The sequence below is a fragment of the Ambystoma mexicanum genome, chromosome 7q (assembly GCF_040938575.1).
Source record: "Ambystoma mexicanum isolate Mex_15411 chromosome 7q, UKY_AmexF1_1, whole genome shotgun sequence".
Classification (NCBI taxonomy): Eukaryota; Metazoa; Chordata; class Amphibia; order Caudata; family Ambystomatidae; genus Ambystoma; species Ambystoma mexicanum.
The window spans coordinates 517,301,759-517,321,413 of record NC_090941.1 but is presented as its reverse complement, the minus strand read 5'-3'; the positions used below and the strand labels follow the sequence as shown (position 1 = coordinate 517,321,413).

The window sequence follows — 19,655 nt, the reverse complement described above, 5'->3', positions numbered from 1 at the left end:
TATGAGCTCCTGTGAGCCCACTTTGCCTCCTGGGCCCCCTACAATAAGAACCACCCTATCATTGTCTGGTCTGCCAAGTCCCAGAGGGCAACACATATGGCACTGTGGGGGCTCCCCTGCTAAATATACTCTGTGGCATAAGCAATGTCCCTCTGGTCACTAGTGCTTCCAGCCATGGCCTAGGGCTGTGGCAGTTAGTCTGCCATTAAGGACGTGACCTCATCCTGTCACAGTCTACAGTCAGTTTTCCATAATGTTAAAATGTTTTGAGGTAGGCAAATTATTAGTTTTGACTATTAGGTGTCTCTAGAGTGCCCCCTATAAGCTGAAACTATTGCATTGGAGTACAACTAGGAGGGAGATGGGATATGAGACAGAAGAAGCAGCGTGTTCTTGCTCTTTGGTCTTTTAGCCACCCATTAACTAGCGCCTCCTGCAACTAGTAGTCTTTGACACTATGAGTGCAGCTGGAGGAATGGGGCACTGGGTGCCTGTTCCCATTCCTGCACCAGCCCTGCAGGATTAAATCCCTAGGACCATGCCCTACCTCAACTCCCTAAACTGTGTATAGTGGCGATTGTTCTTTCATAACATGCTTAATAGTTGGTTTCTATGATCGGGATTCGAAACTGTGTTGCGCTGCGTTGTCTTGCTTCCACGATGAAAATGTTGCCCCCGAGCTACCCCCCCTCACCATGCCTTAGCTCGCCCCTCATCTGTGATCCCAAGGTGGGAGCACATGGACCCAGGCGGCTGCATTGCTATGCATGACTGATGGAGGGAACTGGGGATCCTCCTGCAATGAAGCAAAGCCTTCTTAGAAATGGGCGCAACCCTTATACCAAAATATCTGCCAATCTAACAGCATTCTGCAACAGCATTCTGCTCTCTCAATCCAAAGACAGTTTTTAAGCATTGCGATGTAAATGGCAACACAACATCCGTTGCTCATGTAAAAGCTTCATCTCAACACCAAGTGAACATTATCATCACTTACAATCAAGTGCCCAGGAAGTCATTAGTAAAGTTTACATTTGCAAACATGCTTTGATGCTACTCCCAAAGGAGGCACAGCTGTGAATCTCCCAAGAGACACATTTTTTAAAAGCTATCAAAAGTTTTTTTTTAGGGCTGAAAGAAAATGATTATCTTCATGTTAGAACGTCTGGAAAGAAGCAGCGTCCCATTATGTGTTAACGTGTAGGCATGTGAACCAACGTTGTGCTGAAATGCCATTTTAAAAAAGTTCTGCTAAAAAAAATGTGTCTGAAACAAGACAGAGCTATGTTCAATCTCCCGCCTTCGTACTGCTCCCCCTCAGATTCCTCTCTGGCATTCTGGGAACCCCAGATTCCGAATCCGTTGATGTCAGCTGTTGGAGGCAAACTCTATGAGCAGGTTTCACAATTCCCTGGCACATGGCCCACAAAATTACATGTTTTTGCTTTCTGACAAAAATGTCAAGAAACAGATGTGCAAGGATTGTGCGGCACTAAAGCACGTCCTGGAGCCGTGTTAACACTTCCCACTGCTGCTAGTTTCAAGGCACCCACTCCTTGCAGAAGACATGCATGACTCTCGGCTGCCCTTCTTTAGGGAGGGCGGGTTTCTTTTAGAGCCAGAAATGCGCATTCTCTGTCTAAGAAAACAGAAATAAGGAAATACATTCACTGTGCCTAATGCCTTTGGATGGGGCATTCAATACTGCCCCTCTTTGGAACTTTCAAATTATCAACCTGTGGCTTCCGAGAGGTGGACTACGACTCCCAGGGCCGGCCTTGGGGGCAGAAGCGCCCTGGGCGAATTGGCATCCCCCCCTTTCCCCGTGCACCCCTGGTCAACAGGGGGCGTGGCCAGGAAGTGTAACTTTTTTTTTTAAACCTACTCGCTCTGGCGAGGAGCTCCTTCTAGGAATAGGGTGCATTAGCAGCCTATTGTTCATAAATGCGCTCCGCTGCCGTGGGCGCATTGCCTAACAATGAGGCGCCCTCCACGCCTTCTGCCACTATGCCAGCTCGGGGAGCACTTGAAAGACTACCCCAAGCTGGCGTGGTGGAGGGCTAACGGCACGTTTTGTTGGTGAAGGCGCCCGCGGCAGAGGGGCGCATTTGGGGACAATGGGGTTCTGAGCACCCGATTCACATTAAATGCGCCCACCTGCTGCACTTTCTCCCGCTACGCCAGCTCGGGGGAGCCCTTGAAAGACTCCTCGGAGCTGGCGTGGCGGGGGCTAATGGCACCTTGGGGGGTGTGGTGCCCCAGGCGGTCGCCCGGATCGCCCCCCCAGTAAGGCTGGGTCTGACGACTCCCATGATGCTCACCTTTGACTATGCTGGCTATGGCTGATGGGTTCTCTAGATATTTCAGACTACAAATCCTAACTTTGCAGATGTTTGTTTGAATGCAGTATGTTCACTAACAGGCGATATGCCCTGAGGCAGCAGGCCGACTCTTGTTGGTAATGTCCCGGCGCACAGGTTAACGGCCCGAGCGAAGCGTGTAGCTACTCGTGGGTGCTAAAGACAATATGGGGGTGGTGGGAGGGAGCAAGGTAGGCAAAGGGCAAGGGGCACAGAGCCGCTTGGGGGCCAGGAGCGCAGGCTTATACTAGAGGATTCAGTCTGCATTCTGAGCTCCCTGATTGACGAGCTCCCCCGCCCACTGTGCAAATGGGGGGGGGGGGCGGAAGGGGAGAGACCAGAGTTTGGTAAATCTCTCTGGAAGCCTGTCGAGTGTTAAGGGGAACTGTGTGCTCCCTCCTCTATGAAGCAGTGATAATCCCTGGTAGGAAAGTTGGTAAATCGGGGAAGTAACACCTTGACACGATGGAAGACACCAACAACCATTGGAAACGTTTACGGCCACTAAGTGAATTTACCAGAAATTGCAAATGGTGTGCTGTTCCACAAGAAACTAAGGGTGCATTTCAGGTAAACAGGATGGGGTCTAAACATATCTGATGTGTTGAAGGGACACCTTTCCTCCCCCTTATTGACAAGGCCTAGAATGAGTCTAAGGCAAGAATTCTTAGTTGCAGTAAAAAGGAAATGCCCATTCTAATGGATAAAGTCTGTAAGAGTTTGTAAAACCACCCAAATGAAGGTACGAAGCATTGCCTTTGTTAAGGAAATGAGGCCAGATGTATCCTGCCGATACAACTGCCAGCCAAAGGAGAGTGCTAGGTATGGCGACAGCACTCGGAGCGGGGAGAGGTGTTAACAAGCAAGAGGAACGGGGAGGTTGTCGGGACACCAGATCAGGGCACACACTATGTAATGTTCTCAAGAGGGACTGTTGCGCGACAGAGAAACACATTAAGAGGAAACTTGGCAGACTGGCTGTGGAGGTTGTAGATAAACCCCCTTGGTGTAATTTTAGGGAGGGACAAGGGTGTTTGTCTCCCCCCCAGCTTTTGTGTCACTATTTTTTTTCCCACTCATTTGGCAGGGGCCCCTTTCATTTAGATGTCATGCCCCCCCCCCCCTCACTGCAACATTTTCAGCAAAGTGACTCCACTGCATGTGCCCCTAATAGATAAAGAGAGAGGACCCATTTATGAAGGTGAACAGGTCATTTCTTGATAGCGTGTGGAAGGGTAACCCCAAACGGAACCCGAAATCTCCTTGCCTGGACATACGTTCTGGCAAGAGGGTTCGCCTTCAGAGCCACACCTTGGAAAAGTAACATGAGTTGAGTATATAGAAAATCGAATGATACAAACAGGCGGTCACAAGAATATCACGAGATTTTAGAATTGGAGAAAGGAGGCTTTTCATGTAGTGTGGTACAACGGGTTTAATTCTACACCTCTATGGTCCCTTTGTGAGCTAATTAGAAGGAACACACAACACACTCGCACACTCGCACTCTCTCTCTCTTTTACCCAGGAGGAAAAGTCCAGGATATCTGCGGGGGATGTGGTGGTGTCGTTGCAGCACTTTTACATGGCGAACCTTAGGTGCTATAATCATTTTGTGACCATTTGAGCGTAGCCTTCTCTGGTACAGGAGGACTTATTTTCTGACAGTAGATTATGACTCCTCTAATTCTCTGATCACTGGAGTAAACTCAATCGGAGTGAGAGATGCAAACACATAGGATTTTGAACTGTCGGAGGTATTGGCTATTTTGCAGGATCCCTGCTTTTTACGTAATACATGTCGCTATCCTTATTCACCTCCCTAGTGTTATGCTATGAAAAAGAATGCATACTGCCCCCATAACCACTGTAGTAGTCTTACGACATTGAAGCTCATTCGAAAGGGTGGCATATTGTACCAACTGAGGGACAAATGGAACCAGACAATGGTGCTTGGAGCGAGGGAATAAGGTGGTGGTAATGTCTGACGGGCAGGGTCTTCGTTGGATTTGTGTTCTGAATCTGCCTTCTGAATGGAAGCAGGACAGTTCTATGCGAATATAAGAAAGTTAGAAATGTTGAATTATAATTTGTGACTTACTTCGTTGGCTGTGAAATATAGAATATAGTAAGCACTCAGTTATCCAGAGTACTTGGGGAAATCAATGGTGCCGGATTACAAACTATGCCATATAACAAAAGGCCTGTATTCTGAATGGCTGCGAGACAGGGAACAGAACTACGTTTGTGACTCAGACATTTGCGCTGTTTATCAGTAACCTACCATCAGCAATGCCATGTTTTTCTGACATTGTGTTACCCACCATTTTATCATCCGGAAAGACATGGCAGAAGCCGATTAATAGTGTTCTGGATATTAAAGTGCTGAATAACAAAGCTTCTACTGTGTATGGGTTTCAAATAATGATTGCCTAACCATAGACAGTGAGCCAATTTACTTCCTTTACAGTGAAAATTGACCTTTGTAGCCTTTGCCTCTTCTACCCCTTGGCACACCCAGTTTTTTTTTCTCCCTACCTGGAACTTTGATCAGTGCATCGCTTAACACGGTACACTAGGACACACCCCTTTCACCCACACGCGTATTTGCATGAACTATCTTGCATGATTGAATCTATGCTGCAAACACTGTCTGTGAGTGATAAACCCACTCGTGAAACATGAATGCAAGAGCACAATCTGAGCATGTCAGTCCCTCATGCACTACACCTGACATTATCAGCCCGTTTTGAACCTTGTCCAACCACCTACTCTTCTACCCAAAGACTCCGACCACCGTCTGCCTGAATCGCAGAGCCATACAGTACTGCACACGACAAGCCTTCGGCGATTTGAGGGTATAGCAACGGCTGATGGCCGCTATCAATAGACCAAATAACATAGCAGAACACATCTCTTTCTGAACCATACTATGCAATGCTAGAAACATTGAGTGGGGTGGCCTGGTGTAGACCAGGTGCTGGGCTGGAAAGTGAGTGTTGCATAGGAACACGGGGCAGACGGGTGCTGAAAGGGAAATTTGAGAGGCCTGGCAATAAGTCATTGAAAGAGGACCATGACGGAAGTGTGCATATAATACCTGAATGTACTCCAGTTCCCTTTAATGGCAGTGGCACACACCGTGGAAGCAGTGAGTCATTCAAGTTGACTATAGCATGGGATAAGGAAGGTACTATAACATGTATTGTTTGGAGTGCCGCAGGGATCGACCTTATCACCAACTCGTTTTAACCTTTATATGGAGCCTTTATGGGACGGACGTTGTAGCTAAACATCATGTTTTATGCAACAATATGCCAATAATACCCAGATCTATCTCAAACTATCTCCTAATGGTGATTTTACAAAAATGGCTGAATGCCTTTTGGATATTGAGGGATGGCTGGCGTCAAATTTTCCTGAACCCCCAAAAAACAATTTCTTTTATTCTCACATACTAAACAAGATCCCATTTTTTTTTTTCCTCAAAGTATCAGGACACACAGGTTTTATTGTTTGTTTATTTATATCGCGCACCAGACCCGAGGGTATTTGGGCGCAGAAGGCAAAAAGAGGATTGTTCAGTTTGTTACAATACTGTGCATTACATTACAATATTTACAATTGTGACTTGCAATACAATAGAGGACAGTATTGAAAAGATTATCATGCAGATGAACAAGTGGAGGCCAGAGGCATCACCATAGTATTATATACAAGGAAAGGGTCAGTAGTGGGAGCAGGCATGGTGAAAGAGTTAGATGTCATGTGCCCCTTTTCAGTTTTCCTCGTCCTCAATATCTTTGGGTGTCATTTGGCCACTGCTCATTCATGCTGAATATAGAATGGGACATGCAAGGGACCGTAACACGTATCTTCCCCTTCCGATGTCCTCTGATAACCCTACATTACTTGCACGCCTCACCATTGCTTCCAAGCTGGGTGTGCGCTGTATAAACCCAGACACAAAATGCAAATGCACATACAATCCAGAAGCTACATTTACTGGTACTGGATATCACAGCTGCTCTGGTGAATCTAGTAACGCTTGAAGCCAAATGCTATAAAGGCGTGCAATACGAGCTCGCTTAGTGTGAAAGAACCGCCTGAACAGTGTTGTCCTGGTGTTAAGTGCTGTCGCCACCACAAAGGGGTCACTCCCTGAAATTGGTTGGAGACGTCCATTGTGCACTGCTAGAGAGGCGGGGTAAGTATTTAAATCTCGCAACATGACAGATTGGGACTAAGATTGAACACAAACTACCGAATTGGAGTCCTGCCACGAGGAAAGGGGATACAAACATTGTTTTGAAGCGTGGACCAGCAACAGACCCAATCCCAAACGAACACACCCCATTGCATGCGGGCGACACGCCCTCCGTGCCTGATGCCTGCGGTTCAGTTTGCAGGCCGGGGCATGGTTTCGGGAATGCCGCGACTCGACATGATATTGGATTCCAGGCTAGACAATGGCATTGGAAACTCAAAAATGAGTCGCGCTCCTCCCAATTGGCTAACACTGCTCTGACACGGTTGTGGTTACGACATGGTGATCGTTTACAGTGCACTTGGCTCAAGTTCAGGATTTCGCTGCAGAAACACAAACAGATGTGTGTCTATGGAGATCGGGATTATGTTCCCATGTCAGCATGCTAACTTCAGACTCCGATATCCGATGTTAAAGGAGCGTTATCATGCAACATTTCTCCTTGAACTATTATAGTAATTATCAGTGGCCTCGACCGGGGAGAATGCTAGATTATATGTGAACAGACCAAGGAGTCCCCAAAATGAACACTCACAGCGACTCCCCTGGGGAGCCACTTTAGAATTGCTTTTTATTGCAGATCTCAACATGCACTCGTAAACATGTGCTGCACCTCTGGGCACGCATCTTTAAACATGTGCTCTCACCCACCCATGAACATGCAAACACACATGTGAATGTGTACGACAGTGCACGTGCACGCATATCTGCCCATGTGCACACACCACCACACGCAGTTGTGCTCACGCCAGGGCCTGCAACGTGGATTGGATGATGTTCCCCACTCCGGGATTACCCCAGGCCTCGTGCCCTCAGCATGGGACATTGTGTGTGTTTGTCCCATTTTCCCCGGTGTACTCTGCTCCCCTACTCATAACCCTCTAACTGCCTGCTCACACATATGCACAAACCCACCTCCATCTACACACCTCGGTATGCACATGCCCCTGCATATGCTTGCTCCTGCACAATGCAGAGCTCAAGCAACAGATACTAGATAATTAGTATAGGGTCTTGGTTAGTGCATTATTACGCCTTATATGGCGAGCCCCCGGGTGCAATTGGTATGGTGGCCTCTGATGGAGGGTGGCACCTGACCCTTGAAGTAGATGACATTATTACCAACATACATAACGGCCGGAATTCTCGTGCCCCTGGTCCGAATGGTTTATATAATAGGATTTTCAAAGATAGCCCTGTAATGTGGGCAAACCCCTTGTGCATGCTATTGAAGAACATTTCTTGAAGCTCACACCAACCACATGGAAAATTTCGCAAAATAGATCCCATGCACTATAGGCCCATTTCGTTCTTATTTGCCGACGAAAAAGTGTTTTCATCACTTGTATTAAAATAATTGAATCAATGGACAAATAAAATGGGTATTCTAAAAATAAATCAACAGGGTTTGATTTGATAGGTTATTTACAACGCGCTTAATACCCAGAGGTTTCTAAGCGCGGACCCGGGATTGAACCTGTTTCTTCGTGTTGTCTTGCTTCCAAGGCGAGCACGTTCCCTTAAGCTATCCTCCTGATTCTGTACAGGAGTCGGAACAAACTTACCTGGGTTCTTTTTGGATTCTATATCTAGATCATGGAACAAAGGGGTTCCCCATTGTAGCGAGTATAGACCTATCACTCACATTTTATAGTCAATTGAAATATTTTATGGTCGAAAGTTGGTTTTCCGCTTTAGTTTATACCTTTCAGTCATGGGAGAAGTGTTAGCTAAGTCTGTTCTTATATCCCCAAAAATGTATGGTATTAAGTTATTTTGGCTGTCGTATGCGGATGACGTTATCCTCTTGGATTGCACCCAAGTAGGACTGCAGAGGTTATTAACATCTTTTCAGAGCCATACCTCCCCAAATAACCAGGTCATAAATATCAAGAAAAGTACCATCCAACAGGAAAAAGATTAGATGCGATTATGGTGGATGAATTGCAAAATCTCGTATTTATTATTACTGCAAGACCCAATAAAAAACTATTCATAAATGACTTGTGTATTAATTCATGCATAAAGCACACTAAACCCTAGGGCATCGATGCGCGGTTACAGAACCAGTTACTCACAAGCAATGTCAAAAAGAGTCGGTGCACTAAGCAAGTCCCAAGCTTAAGTTATGCAAACGGACAGGTTTTCAGGATTCTCCGGAAGGCCCAGTAAGATTGTTCGTCTCTCAAGGCGGGCAGAAGTGAGTTCCATGGATTTGCTGCAATAGTGGGGAAACTAGCGCCTCCGGCTTCTGTTAGTTTACATTTCGGCTGGACTAGTCGGTGTGCATAGGCCGCTATGGTGGGCCTTGAGGAATGAGCTCTGACTTTCTGTGAAGGGTAAGGGGGAGTAGCGTTCATGAGGCATCTGCGCGTGATAGACAGGGTTTTGAACATGATCAGTTCGCGAATCCGGAGACAGTGAACATCTATTCTTACGACAGATATGTGTTCACGTTTGGTACTATTGAGTGCTGCTTCGAGGGCGTTATTCTGAATAACCTGCATCTTCCAGATGTTGTGTGATGAGGTGCCAGCAAAGGATGCATTACAGTAGTTCAGCCTTGACCCGATGACTGCTTGGGCAATAGTAAGGCAGCTGTCCCGGGGATAGGAAAGGTCTGGATGCATTGATCAATTTTGTCATGTAGGCACCGGAGGAGGCACTGGCATTCACTTGGGGAGTAAGCATGAGAGTGGCGTCAACTTGGAGATGTCAACCTGGATTTAGAGAAAATTACTTTATAAAGAAAAGCAAGTAATTTTTCTCAAAGTGTAGAAAGAGGCCTCGAAGAGAAAAATCGAATGGTTAGAACACTAACCCCCATGTGGCATTTAGTGCAGCCAGTGCAATCGTTATGAAACACCCGATTCAACGCATTTCCACATGTAATGTTGGTGAATTTGGAGTTTGCCGAAATTTTAACGTGCCATTCGAACTATGTTGGAACACCTTCACCTTTGCCAAGCCTAGATCTGTAACCCGCAGGACCTCTTTTCCCCTGCGTAATATACTAGCGTTTCGACTCGGCTTGGTGCAAAGATATAGGTATATTCTACATAATGCACATGTAACAATCTAAATGATACACAAGCGTAAAGCATACACTCTTAGTATATAATGAGCCAATCTATGGCAACACAGGCATTTAGTGTTAGGTCAATCAAATTTGAAACCGTTAAGTAGTTAAGAAACATCAGTCATTGCTCCTCACAGTTTTAAGGGCGCAGTGTTTACAATTCAGGAGTAGTTGTTACCCTGTGATATGAGCATGCAAACCTCGGAGGATGGATGCACTCTAGTGATCTGCGTCGGGCCAGCAAAGCCCCTCTCCCTGGGCGGAGCCTGGTGGCTTGTGGTGTACTTTACGTGACCCATGGACGGCTGGTGATGTGTGTCCCTTAAATCCGGTGGATTAGCTTAACTACATAAATAGAGACAGAAAGGGGACCAACCAGAATCTGGCCGTGATCTTCCCACTAGCGAACTCCCACAGCAATTAACATAAAAAGAGGACCAACGTAATGCAGCCAATGGAGATCTAGCTAAAAATCTCTCACCAAAACAGTGAGGCTGGCGCCTAGGATTCATCCAGAAGAGCACGAAGAATAATGCAAGGAAAAACCCAGAGCGGCAGGAAACGAGACCTGCTGGGAATTGGGGGACAATTCAGCGATAGATCTGTGAGTGGACTTTAAGTACACAGCAGGTTTAGATTGGAATGTATTTAAGTTAACAAGTGAATACAGACCAATAAAAGGGTATTTTTGTAATACCGAGCCATATTTTCTTTGTCCATAGTAATATAAACAATGGAGGATTGGAACACACAGAACGCAACCATTGTGCTAAAGGGATATTTTGAAATTCAACAATAAGAAGGCTTTGAACACTGAGCCTCCCTATTAGGGAAGAATATTACAGCTTTCTGACTGATTAGAACGACTTAGACCCATGAGCATTGTTGTTTGTTGTAAAGATTAGTAACCTAAAGATGCGCTGCTCATAGGGGTCTGTTCTATGAAACACCCTCCAGCCTCTTCCTTTTTGTAGAGACTCCTGTTGTCTTCGCTGAGGAGACCGGATCTGAAGGCCATCAATATGAAAGAGGCATATTGGGCATTGGGGTTCTTCATCACTGCCGAAGGCCCTACAAGAAGGATCTCCCTCTTCTCATCATTAAGGTAGAGGCAGTGAGTGGCCATCCAAGCCTGGATAGATCTGTAGGCAGCGTTTAGGGTGTGATTGTCTTCAAGATATTTGCTGGAAAGGGGAAGGAGGATGCCGATGTAATCTAGTAGGTCAAATAGAGGTTTCGAGAAGATATTGTAGAGGATAGGGGATACACAGGACCCTTGGGGTGCACCACAAAAGATAAGTGCTGGGTACCACTGACATGCTCTGCAGACACACTATCTGATCTATCCTCTAGAAAGGATGCAACCCAGGTCGTGGCTTCTGGTGAAAAATTGGTTGCAGTAGTAATATTTTTTTCTATTCCTTAAAAAAGAAAGCATCAGATCTGATGAATCGAATTAAGCATTTTCAGGGTTTTTATACATTTGGGTTTGCTTTTATAAGTAAAAATGTGAAGCTGCAAGTTACTAACCAGGCAGAAATGTCACTCCCATCTGGCAGCTCCACATGTGCACAACACACCATTTGTTACTGTCCAATAGTCCGTTATCACTTGCCAATAGCTTGGGGCAATTATAGATAACAAGCAAAGTCCAATTCTGAATCCATGCCGCAAAGGCTTAACATATTCAATTTGATAATCCAAACTACTTTGCTCTTGGCAAGTAATAGATTCATATTTCCGCCTCTTCTCGGTAATGTTATCTTCTCTAAAATAACAAACCTCCTTTATGAGATATGATGGCTTCTGTCTAAGAAATGTTCAGCGAGAGCTGATTGTCTATTCTTAGTCTGAATGTTTGATTTATGCTCCATCCATCTCACTTTAACTTTACGAGAGGTCAGTCCAACATAATAAAGGCCACATGGGTATTTAATACCATAAATTACATTATTTCTCACATGTGGAGGTATGTCTTAGTGTCACTTGTTTTCCTGTCATGGGATGTAAGATGTGATCCCCTTTTATAATAATGTGGCAATGTTGACAATTGTTGAAAGATAACATACCTTTTTTATATTCTGTTTGACCTGTATCCTCAGGACGAAGGCCTTTGACCAATGTATTCCTTAATGATGCACTCTTCCTGTAAAAGAATGTGGGTAAATCTTGAAAGTTACTTCTCAAGGGGGAATCGCACATTTTAAAACTTTTTTTTTAATACTTTTTATTTGTTACTTTGTCTGCAAAACATAGTAACGTATACCAACGGGGGTTATCTTTCTTTGTCTTTCAGCAATCTTTCTTTAGATATTAATTAGACTTTCTGTGATGCTATGTTAAAAAGCTCATGGTTCTATTCTTTTCACAAAATGGCTTTTAGGGTCATCAAGTTTCTTAACTAATTTGTCAGGGTTAGATACAATACATTTGAATCTGGTAAATTGGCTATATGCAATCACTTTAAAGTGTCAGTGGTTGAAAACTCGATACTAGTGGAGTATTATTTCTGTCGGTTGGTTTTGTATACACAGTTGATGGGCTTTTAGAATCCTTAATGCAAATCTGTGTCTAAATTGTTTTTCAACACTTCATTCAAAAGCGGACTGAATGTTCTGGTGAGTGTTGTTAGTGTGCTGAAAACAATTAATTAAAATGATCGGGCGTTTCCTCCCAAATTCCCAAAATATCGTCGATATAATGCTTGTATAACTTGATATATTTTCTAAAAGGATTGTTCTCAAAAACATTATTCGTTGTGCAACAGTACATAAATGAATTTGCGAAAGTAGATGCAATGCTAGCCCCCCTCGAAGTCCCTGATATTTGGAGAAAAAACTGATGCCTACATTTTAAGAAATTATTCAAAACCAACTGTTGCAATGTAATGACAAATAACTTATTCACTTGTATTTGGTCAGTTTACATAAGTAACCAATCCATGGCTTCAATCCCATCAAAATGAAAGTCATGTATAAGAAAATGTGATTATCATGCACTCTCATTCAATAATCTCAAATGTCCTGTATCTTTGATCCACTTTAACCTTTGTTGAATCAAGGGTTGTATAATCGCATCAACATATTTTGAGAGGTTTCAATATGCTATCAGTAGCTGCAATAATTGGACGTCCTGGTGGGTTTCTGGTGATTTTTATGAATTAGCTGATGGACAACGCAAAAGATGCTGAAGCCACAAGAATTGATATGCAAGTCCATGTTGTAACTGAAGGACCAATGTTTACATGATTTTATTTGTCCACTTAAAGGGTTTTCATGATACTATAAAGAAGTATAGTTCATATTTTTAAGAAAACCGGTTGCCAGGGAGCAGAAGTTTTGCTTTGAGTGTGGTATTTGGATGTTTGTGGGTACAGTGTTGTACTCTACTTTATAGGCAGATTGAACCCTGCTCTGTGGGAAAACGTTTTGCATGTGCTCATTGTTTTTTTGGTTTTCTAGTGTTTTTTTGCTGTGGTATCTGGGTTTCTCATGTTTCTCATTGTAAAGCTATCCCCGCCCTCACTGGTTCCTTATTGGCTGCACCTTCCATACCACGTGACCAGAACGCCACTCTTCATTGGCTCTCCCAGGGCAGCCTGCAGCAAAGGCTAAGGTCTACAGCAAAGGGCTGCTACTTACCGGGCAGCTCTTGTTCCCTGTTCGTCCATGGACATGGGACAGAACACTACAGCCACAACCCAGGTAAGGTGGAATGGATGGTGAGCACAGCCATTACTGTGCTCTGGTAAAACACAGCCACTTTTATGCGACCCCCTACTTGTTTCCAACATTATGTTGGCCTACACTGTGCATTCACCTGTTGGTCTGGGTTGTACTCAGAAGGATCTTGAGGGTAGGCTGTGCATGACACTCGGAAGTATAGTGAGGTTAGTCATGTTGTACAAACTATCAAATTTGCTTGAGCGACAAGGGTATTGCACTTGGAGTTGTAGGGGTGGTTTCCTGTCTCTCACAAGGGGGAATCTCTGAGTGCAGGCAGTGTATCGCACCCAAGTGATTATTGGGGTAGGCAGTGTATTGGACTTAGATGGATTATTGGGGGTGGGCAATATGTTGCCGTAGAGAATTATTGGCGATTGTAAGTGTATTGCATTTAGGATTATTAGGGGTAGGCTATGTTTTGGATTTAGCTATTATGGGTATAGACACTGTATTGCACATAGATGGATTTTGGGGATAAGCAATGAACTGCACTTATGGATTTGGGGGTTGGGCAATGTATTGCAGTCAAATGGATTTTGCGGGTGGCCAGCACGTTAAAACATATGGAACAGAAAGTGGGCCAATGTCTACCACTTAGATGAATTAGAAGTATTGCCAGGGTACAGCTCCATGAAATCCATGAGGGTATCACACTTGTTGCATTTAGGATTTGAGCGGTTTGGCCAATGTGATGCACCTGAAAAAATTCATGAGGGTGACCCGGGTGCTGCTCTAGGAAGATTTGCGAGTTTATTATCTCGTTTCACAAATCCAGACCCAGCTTTGGTTTTTGGCATCTGTTTTTTCTTCTTCTCAAGATTGCACATTCTAGAATGTCTTGCACACTCCTTCACCTCCACCCTTGCAAGTCGAGGATAACTGGAGAATATAGAAAACCCATGCCTGGAAGGAGCGAGCATTTTATCTAACTGGAGGTTCGTGATCGTTGGTCTGCTGTAAAGCCCCTGGTTTTCTTCAGCAAAGGCCATTCATGTGGTGTTGTGGTTTGTGTCTTATCCCCTTGATCCTGTTTCCTGAATGTAAGCCTAGTTCCTCAGTTCATGAACTTTGCTTTTCTTTGCTACTCAGTGTTTATCCCACACACCCTACTAATATTAATGTATTGACCTTCTATCGTGCACAGTCGTGTGGTAGTGTGCATGTGTCCTGGTTCCTGAGTGCATGGCGTTAGAATCAAGTTCCAGTGTAATGTGAGGCACGCTTCACTTGCCAGTACCTTCTGCTGTCTCTCGCCAACAGGTAGGTGGTTACCATCCAGGGAAGCTTTGCCGCGAGGGGTGTGAGAGGTATAGTATGATCTGTGATACATTCCAACCCCTTAAAGTATGATGTGAGTTTGGCACAGGAGCTATCCCAGTTCAAGGCCATGGATGGTAATATCGGTGTGGGCGTGCTGGCATAATTGTCTGACCTCTTGTGGGGTGTAATGAATGGTTGGGTTTGGAGCGCCTGTGTACTGGAGGTTGTTTTGGCTCTGCAGTTGATGTGGATTAGTTTGGGCTGTGTACTGAGTTGCAGTGTTGTAGAAGTTATTTGGCTGTTGTATGTGTTTATTAGTGGTTTATAGTTAATATGTCGAATGACATATTTTCGAATGCAATAATGTCAAAAGAAATGCAAAAGAAATTTTTTTTTTTTTACAATGTATTTTTATTAGCTAAACCCAAAAAAACATATAAATAAAAAAACACATTCGAAGTTTTTTTTTCAACATTTTAACTGGATACCTTTATTAGTGGTTGTGCTGTTTAATAGTTGGTTGTGCAGGTGTGCAGCAGTTGATGTGTGTTTAATGCAGGTTAATTGGTGGTTGCACCGTTGATATTTGGCAGTGCGGTTGGATGTGTTGCTGTGCTGGTTTAATGAGTGGGTATGATGGCTGGTGTCAAACTATGCACTACACATTGCCCTGCAGCCTCTTGAAAGCACGGGTCTGCCTTGCAGAAGGAGAAAGAAAGATAGCAGACTGATGTAGTCAGAAGAAGTTGGGAAGGTGTCCTGGAATGCAGTTACTGACTAAATTTAGGAAGCAGTTGGACAGGTCAATGTGTCTGCCCTGTAGCAGTGAGCTTTAGGAGTTGATCTCCCTGGTTCGAAAGTGGAAACGCATAGCTAGCATAGACGGTGGCACCAGAGTGCTATTTAATAACCAAAATCCACTATGGAGTCCTCTTTGAAAATTAGGCCCCAGTAGCTGGTTTGGGTTCCATGTTCTTTCATCGCCTACAATTACAACGCCAGGCATTACAAAGTGTACATTCTAACAAAAACGTTTTTTGGGGGTTACCCCTCCTCCCCCACCTATTTTTACCTATTACCTCACCCCACCCCCCTAAAAAAATGTAATGAAAATGTTTGTGATAATATACACTTTGAAATACCTGGCGTTGCAATTTCCGGCGATGAAAGGACAGCGTACCCAAGTTTGCTACCAACGTCTCACCCACCCGTTGGATTTAGAGCATGACTAACCTATTTAAAAAAAGGGTGTCGCCACATCATTTGTGACAAAAAATGCTGAATCCCAAAACACTGAATTTCGGATGACCCATTTTACTGCATATATATGTGGGGTGGTGGGTAAAGTTAATAAAACATGTGGAGGGGTATGAGGGAGGCTGGGTTCCGGGGGGGTCTCCATCGCATATATGTAGTTAAACACGGTGAAAGAAAAATAAAATCGGTATTTTGGGATTCAGTATTTTATTTTCATAAATATCACATAGATGCGAAAAAAGATCAGCTGCATTGCTTTTTCCCCTCAGCAAAACGATGGAACCACTTCAGGAGACGCTTATCTTGCACAATCTGAAGATGAGTGTAAATCCGCTGGTTGATCAAAGATGACCAGAGCCAACCTCGCTTTCAGAATGTATATCCGGCCATGTTGCAGCCGGTCTTCTCCAATGCTGGGAACCTGCTATGGGTGCACCCCCAGATGGTTGTCCGTCACCCTCGCTTTTTTCCTGGCGCACTCTGATATTCTCCATGGGTTGTACCAGTTGGCAATAAGGAGCTTCCACGGCTGATATTCGGGAAATCAGTTGATGTGAATGAAATTGAACTGGACCTCGAGCCACAGGGTGGTTCCCGAGCTGCTGCCCAATGTTGGCAGTCTTGTTACAAAACAAAATACTTCTTTCATTCAGCACACTAAATGTGCGCTTTGCTGCGCATGCATTAGAGGCTGCCCTTGTTGTTCCTCAGTAAGTCCCTTCCCTAAAGCCGTCCAGTATAAATCTGCATTCTTATTGGCATGTTGCCTTGTTACTCTAGTTCCGACTACATGATCACCTTGCTGACAGAGGCTTGATATCCTTCCAGTGGGCATTTAGTGTTTCAGCTCCCTACCGGCCGCATTCCATTGTTCTGTGTAGGGACCAATAAGCGCAGCCACTGGCAATCTGCGGATACTTACAGCCTCCCTCCCTATATTCCTTGATCTCGCCATTATAATCTGTATACCCCACATGTGCCTCAGGCTGGTTACCAATTTGTGGGCAAGGGGCCTCCAAACATCATTTTGAAGGGGGTGCCCACATGCTTGAGTCCTGCCTGCTGGCAGCGTTTGGCTGTGACTCCACAAGTACTTCCTGTGCTCCCTTATCCTCTAGTGCTGTCGTTGCCGTCTTTTTTACTACTACTGCAACTATGGAAATGTTATTGGAGATTTGCACCCCTCAGCGCTCCTGTTGGAAGGTTGTCCCAATCTAGCACCCTCCTTTCTGTAAAGAGCACCTGTGTTCTGCTTCTGATCCTCTCCTTGGCACATCCTATCCCATTTTCAAATCCCTTTGCTTTCACTCCACCGAGGACATTAGAAGTACTTCCGGTATCCCACCTCTCTTCCAGTGTCTGTGGATGTATGTTCTTGTTTCTTTCTTTAAAGAATTTCGGGTTTCTCTGTTACTGGCAATAGAACACCAGGAGGGTCATACCGATCTATTATTGTAGCGTGGTTCTTACTGTACCATAACAGGCCGGGTGTTAGAGGACTATAGGGCTGTAACAAGTGCTAACGGCCCACTCCTCCGTTTCAGGCCGGAGGAGATGGCTCAAAACTCAGTGTAACGAGAGTATGGGAAGGTGACGTCTGTCACATCCCTCCCTCGCTGGGCTGCAACAGCATTATGATATGACCATTATCACATCTGTTTTCACAGAATTTGATAGCTATGGCAAGCTTATGTGGTAAAGCAGTTGTATAAGCGGTTTTCAACCTTGGAGTGAGCATTCTCAATGTGGAATGTTGGCTAAGGCTGTGGCTGAGCATTGATGCAGACTGTGGATAAGGAAGCACCAGCAGGCTATGTACCAGTGATGTAGGCCCTCTGCTGATCCAGTGTTTACAATGGCCTGCCAGCATTCCAATGCAATGAAAAGGCAACAATGCCTTCAGTGGCAGGGTGCACCAGAAAACTACCGCAGTGAGAGTGATTAAGCCAGAGCAAAGCAGCAGCCTTTAACAAGGGTGATGGCTGTTACCATTCTGGGTTGTGCCTTCCCCCCACCCGCCAACCCCCAGACCCCAGAATGAAGGCATAATTGCCATTAGCACCTGCACAGTACCAGGTTTCTAATGTCAACGTTTTTCTTTTATGAAGAGAATATTTCAATAGAAGAAAAACAAAAGTCCAGCGAAAGATTGCTTACATGAAATTAGAGTTTAAAATAGTCAAATGTCACTTGACCTTTTCGGGTGGCTATGAAATAAGAGGCAGATAGGTGCTGGTGCTTCAATATGTTGCTGTGAACGGAGGTGGTCGAATGCGCTTTGCTGTGCACTTACTGATGGTCACAGGTAGTAGACCGTGATTATCAGTAGGGTGTACGAGTGGCAGCCCTCCTTGGGGCACAGCGTTTCATCTGTTACGATTGATAAGTGAGATGAGAGATGCAGTGTTATTCACATGGTGTGTGGGCAGCTTCACTTGGTATTTCCCTCTGGGGCAGTTGGAGTTATGGGCTGGCAATGAGCGATTTCCCCAATTGGACAACAGTGGATCTACACCACGTTCCTCTGCATGCATAGAACGCACCTGGAGGAGCCGTGAAAGGGAGAATGGTGTCCTTGGCTGTGGTCAGCGAAGTGGGTTGCATGCAGGGGCTGGCTCGAGCCGGAAGGAAGCCCATTTTATGTTATGTTGATTTATACTACGCACTGCTAGCCCCCAAGGGCAGTCTCCAAGCGCTCGCGTGGCTCTACAAAAGAAGAGGGTGGGGTAAGTTAGTGAGGATAGGATGATAGGATACATCCAGAACCAGGATGAACTGTCATCTCTGTGTGCGTTGTCTTGCGTGTGGGAGTTTGAGGGGACCGGCTTGTTGTAACCTTAAGGGTAGGACTCAGTGCCTCGGATGTGTGATAGTGTTTGTGTTTGGTGTATGGGTCATGTGAGGTTAGGGTGGGGTTGCAGTCATGCGCACTGGTTGGTTGTATCCACAAGGGGGGGTTCAGAGTCATGGATGGCTGTTAGGTGTTTTGATTGAATTGTGTTGTGCTTTTGTATACTGTCGATGGATGTATGCACTGAGTGCATGAGTGTGCTCCCTCTAAGGTTATTTCTAGAGTTTTAGAGTGTTGGTAGTTGTGTGTCTGTGGTGTGGCTAGCCCCTAGTCCTGTGTAATGGCGTTGGTTATATTGGAGGAGCAGGAAAGGGGGTGAATTGGTTAGTGCATCTGTTATTTTATGACAGTGCCTCCTGAAGTTTTTCTTCAGTTGCCACTCAATGGTCCCTTCCAGTGTTCTTGGTTGTGGTCTCTCAGCCAGCTACTCTCAGGCTTGGAGGCTACCTTCCCTCATGGTTTTTGAGGGCAAAGGGTTGGTGGCACCTATTGTGATTCTGGATTACTCTTCGATAAGTCAGAGCAGTTGCGTTTTGGCCTGTTGTGCAGTCGGCTGCTAAATTGTTGCACAGCTGGTATTGGAGTTAATTGGAGGAAGCAGTGTGTGACCGGCTGACCCTACTTATGTAAGTGGGACATGGCTAGTCTGATACTTCGATTTAATGCGTTATCTTGCTGGGGATTACTTGGTGCATAGATTTGTGTGTGGGGTATCTTTCCCTGAGTCCTTCTGCTGATTGGGCGGGCTACTCTTTCTCAAGCTCTCTGGTTGTGGGGCATGACTGAGGGAAGCGGGGAATGCGGATGGTTGGGTATTCTCGTCCTCTTTGGTTTCGCTGTTGTTATCTGTGGCCATT

At 45.1% G+C, this 19,655-nt stretch overlaps 1 protein-coding gene across 2 annotated transcripts in view; it reads left to right on the top strand.

The window, feature by feature from the left end:
* Positions 1-19,655, top strand: part of LRCH1 (leucine rich repeats and calponin homology domain containing 1) — a 1,427,405-nt gene that overhangs the window by 236,410 nt on the left and 1,171,340 nt on the right. The gene's annotated exons all lie outside the window — the stretch shown is intronic.